This window comes from Schistocerca americana, unplaced genomic scaffold (genome assembly GCF_021461395.2).
Source record: "Schistocerca americana isolate TAMUIC-IGC-003095 unplaced genomic scaffold, iqSchAmer2.1 HiC_scaffold_162, whole genome shotgun sequence".
NCBI lineage: Eukaryota > Metazoa > Arthropoda > Insecta > Orthoptera > Acrididae > Schistocerca > Schistocerca americana.
Window position 1 is genome coordinate 2,501 of NW_025725708.1, and position 5,000 is coordinate 7,500.

The following is a 5,000-nucleotide window of genomic DNA, read 5'->3' on the forward strand; positions in this document are numbered from 1 at the left end:
AGAACATCTAAGGGCATCACAGACCTGTTATTGCTCAATCTCGTGCGGCTAGAAGCCGCCTGTCCCTCTAAGAAGAAAAGTAATCGCTGACAGCACGAAGGATGTCACGCGACTAGTTAGCAGGCTAGAGTCTCGTTCGTTATCGGAATTAACCAGACAAATCGCTCCACCAACTAAGAACGGCCATGCACCACCACCCACCGAATCAAGAAAGAGCTATCAATCTGTCAATCCTTCCGGTGTCCGGGCCTGGTGAGGTTTCCCGTGTTGAGTCAAATTAAGCCGCAGGCTCCACTCCTGGTGGTGCCCTTCCGTCAATTCCTTTAAGTTTCAGCTTTGCAACCATACTTCCCCCGGAACCCAAAAGCTTTGGTTTCCCGGAGGCTGCCCGCCGAGTCATCGGAGGAACTGCGGCGGATCGCTGGCTGGCATCGTTTATGGTTAGAACTAGGGCGGTATCTGATCGCCTTCGAACCTCTAACTTTCGTTCTTGATTAATGAAAACATACTTGGCAAATGCTTTCGCTTCTGTTCGTCTTGCGACGATCCAAGAATTTCACCTCTAACGTCGCAATACGAATGCCCCCGCCTGTCCCTATTAATCATTACCTCGGGTTCCGAAAACCAACAAAATAGAACCGAGGTCCTATTCCATTATTCCATGCACACAGTATTCAGGCGGGCTTGCCTGCTTTAAGCACTCTAATTTGTTCAAAGTAAACGTGCCGGCCCACCGAGACACTCACTCAAGAGCACCCTGGTAGGATTGCAACGGGGTCCGCCTCGGGACGCACGAGCACGCACGAGGCGCGTCGCACGCCTTCAGCTCGCCCCACCGGCAGGACGTCCCACGATACATGCCAGTTAAACACCGACGGGCGGTGAACCAACAGCGTGGGACACAAATCCAACTACGAGCTTTTTAACCGCAACAACTTTAATATACGCTATTGGAGCTGGAATTACCGCGGCTGCTGGCACCAGACTTGCCCTCCAATAGATACTCGTTAAAGGATTTAAAGTGTACTCATTCCGATTACGGGGCCTCGGATGAGTCCCGTATCGTTATTTTTCGTCACTACCTCCCCGTGCCGGGAGTGGGTAATTTGCGCGCCTGCTGCCTTCCTTGGATGTGGTAGCCGTTTCTCAGGCTCCCTCTCCGGAATCGAACCCTGATTCCCCGTTACCCGTTACAACCATGGTAGGCGCAGAACCTACCATCGACAGTTGATAAGGCAGACATTTGAAAGATGCGTCGCCGGTACGAGGACCGTGCGATCAGCCCAAAGTTATTCAGAGTCACCAAGGCAAACGGACCGGACGAGCCGACCGATTGGTTTTGATCTAATAAAAGCGTCCCTTCCATCTCTGGTCGGGACTCTGTTTGCATGTATTAGCTCTAGAATTACCACAGTTATCCAAGTAACGTGGGTACGATCTAAGGAACCATAACTGATTTAATGAGCCATTCGCGGTTTCACCTTAATGCGGCTTGTACTGAGACATGCATGGCTTAATCTTTGAGACAAGCATATGACTACTGGCAGGATCAACCAGGGAGCTGCGTCAACTAGAGCTGAGCAGCCGGCCGCCCGGGAGTGTGTCCCGGGGGCCCGCGCGAACACGCAAGCGTCCGCTCAATTATTCTGCAAACAGGAGGAGGCTGAGCTCCCCTGCACAATACACCTCGAAACCCTCTCAGGTCCCGGCGGCGCGCAGCGCCGTCCTAAGTACTTGGTCGGGTTCGAGAGAGGCGCAATCGCCCGGAGTTTGGCGAGTAGACGCTTTAGGTGCGACCACCCGTGCTCCCAACTGAGCTTGCCGCTGCCGACAGAGGCCCGGGAGCGTGCTGTCGTGGCATTGCCGGCGGGAGACAACACGCGCCACCTACGGTGGCCGGCAGCTCCAACGCCAGCGCCACAGAAGGACAAAAGCCCCACTTGGGTGCCGAAGCGAACTCTCCCAGCACAGCGCACGCGCCAACACGTCCGCACAGCTGCGATACAAACCACCTGCGAGAACCGCAGAGGCGACCGAGCAGCAGACGGCGTCGCGGCGCCGAGCGCCGGGCGGCGGCGCATCCTCAGCGCACACAGTCCTCAATCGGACCAGCACACTGCAGATGTCCACCGCGCTTCGCACCGGGCCCGCGAGGACCTACTTTGGCCGCACGGCGCCGCGTGCAGGGTGCGCCGGCGCGCAGCTGCGCCGCCTGCCGCCTCCGTCGGCCGGCGCGCCTGCCACTGGCCGCCCCCACCAGCCGGCTGTAGCGCGTGCGCCCACGCACCGCGCGGCCAGCACGCCGGGAGGCCCCCCCTCACCGGCCGGGGACGGTCCCACCCAGCCACCGCCGCGTATCGCTTCACACCCACATGCCATTCACGTTCGTGGGCATGGTGGGTATCGCTGAAACAACCGGTTGGTAGCTCAACCGATCGTCGCCATCACTGATTCACCTCTAGCGAGAACAACCGCACCACAACCGTTTACCAGTTGTTCATTTGCGTAACGTCACCAGCAAACGTAGACGTCCATCGCCATTTGCAAATTCAACGATTGTTGCATGCCTGTGTCAGGTGTCACGACACACTATGTCTGCCCACATACACGCAACAACATGTGCACGCTTCGCGAACACGTGGAAGGTGGCCCCCGTACGTATGCGATGTCCATTGCGCGAACGACTGTCAACCGGCCTCTGTCGCATGTCGCAGATGTGGAACGCAGTGCACCATGCTATCACGGTGTGTGAGAAGAGACGACTACGTCTGACAACACGCGCCACTACATCAACAGACGGCTCATGCTGATCGCCATCCACGGCATACCATACTGCAATCCAGCTCTTATAGGGAGACGACACGTAGCTGAGTGCACAATATTTGGACCGTATGGTTCGCCGTTGTTGGCGCAGTCGTGGTACGGTCACACATGTACCACGATGTATCATTCAGTACATGAGGACCAATGTGCAGTACAGTGTGTGATTTGGACGTACAACATCAGCGGACAGTTGACACACGCCGTACCACAACGTAGGCTGTGCTTCGCCATGCAAATGCCAATGAACAACTGCGAAGGGCATTGAGCATGTACGTCCTGCTGCCATCCGCATTACAGTGTATAGCTGCAAGGTGTTTAACATGAAGCGATACTCTGGGGACCAGGCAGTGCGAGTAGCAAACTATATTGCGGGGGTTGCAGTTAGGCAACACCACACTAATTTAACGCGTCGTATGACAATTACAGAGCAGGTTAAGGCCCAACGTGTGTTGGGTTAAGGCCCAACGTGTGTTGGGTTAAGGCCCAACGTGTGTTGGGTTAAGGCCCAACGTGTGTTGGGTTAAGGCCCAACGTGTGTTGGGTTAAGGCCCAACGTGTGTTGGGTTAAGGCCCAACGTGTGTTGGGTTAAGGCCCAACGTGTGTTGGGTTAAGGCCCAACGTGTGTTGGGTTAAGGCCCAACGTGTGTTGGGTTAAGGCCCAACGTGTGTTGGGTTAAGGCCCAACGTGTGTTGGGTTAAGGCCCAACGTGTGTTGGGTTAAGGCCCAACGTGTGTTGGGTTAAGGCCCAACGTGTGTTGGGTTAAGGCCCAACGTGTGTTGGGTTAAGGCCCAACGTGTGTTGGGTTAAGGCCCAACGTGTGTTGGGTTAAGGCCCAACGTGTGTTGGGTTAAGGCCCAACGTGTGTTGGGTTAAGGCGCAACGTGTGTTGGGTTAAGGCGCAACGTGGGTTACGTTAAGGCGCAACGTGGGTTACGTTAAGGCGCAACGTGGGTTACGTTAAGGCGCAACGTGGGTTACGTTAAGGCGCAACGTGGGTTACGTTAAGGCGCAACGTGGGTTACGTTAAGGCGCAACGTGGGTTACGTTAAGGCGCAACGTGGGTTACGTTAAGGCCCAATATAGGTTAGGTTAAGGCCCAATATAGGTTAGGTTAAGGCCCAATATAGGTTAGGTTAAGGCCCAATATAGGTTAGGTTAAGGCCCAATATAGGTTAGGTTAAGGTACAATATAGGTTAGGTTAAGGTACAATATAGGTTAGGTTAAGGTACAATATAGGTTAGGTTAAGGTACAATATGGGTTAGGTTAAGGTACAATATGGGTTAGGTTAAGGCGCAATATGGGTTAGGTTAAGGCGCAATATGGGTTAGGTTAAGGCGCAATATGGGTTAGGTTAAGGCGCAATATGGGTTAGGTTAAGGCGCAATATGGGTTAGGTTAAGGCGCAATATGGGTTAGGTTAAGGCGCAATATGGGTTAGGTTAAGGCGCAATATGGGTTAGGTTAAGGCGCAATATGGGTTAGGTTAAGGTACAATATAGGTTAGGTTAAGGTACAATATAGGTTAGGTTAAGGTACAATATAGGTTAGGTTAAGGTACAATATGGGTTAGGTTAAGGTACAATATAGGTTAGGTTAAGGCACAATATGGGTTAGGTTAAGGCGCAATATGGGTTAGGGTAAGGCGCAATATGGGTTAGGTTAAGGCGCAATATGGGTTAGGTTAAGGCGCAACGTGGGTTACGTTAAGGCGCAACGTGGGTTACGTTAAGGCGCAACGTGGGTTACGTTAAGGCGCAACGTGGGTTACGTTAAGGCGCAACGTGGGTTACGTTAAGGCGCAACGTGGGTTACGTTAAGGCCCAATATAGGTTAGGTTAAGGCCCAATATAGGTTAGGTTAAGGCCCAATATAGGTTAGGTTAAGGCCCAATATAGGTTAGGTTAAGGCCCAATATAGGTTAGGTTAAGGTACAATATAGGTTAGGTTAAGGTACAATATAGGTTAGGTTAAGGTACAATATGGGTTAGGTTAAGGCGCAATATGGGTTAGGTTAAGGCGCAATATGGGTTAGGTTAAGGCGCAATATGGGTTAGGTTAAGGCGCAACGTGGGTTACGTTAAGGCGCAACGTGGGTTACGTTAAGGCGCAACGTGGGTTACGTTAAGGCGCAACGTGGGTTACGTTAAGGCGCAACGTGGGTTACGTTAAGGC

General features: G+C 53.1%; 1 non-coding gene across 1 annotated transcript in view; it reads right to left on the reverse strand.

Moving 5' to 3' along the window:
- LOC124570306 overlaps positions 1 to 1,560 on the reverse strand; it is a 1,910-nt gene extending 350 nt beyond the window's left edge. The window contains exon 1 of the ribosomal RNA XR_006971629.1: positions 1 to 1,560. This exon is cut by the window's left edge and continues 350 nt beyond it. This is a non-coding gene — a ribosomal RNA (small subunit ribosomal RNA).
- Positions 1,561 to 5,000: the final 3,440 nt, after the last annotated feature.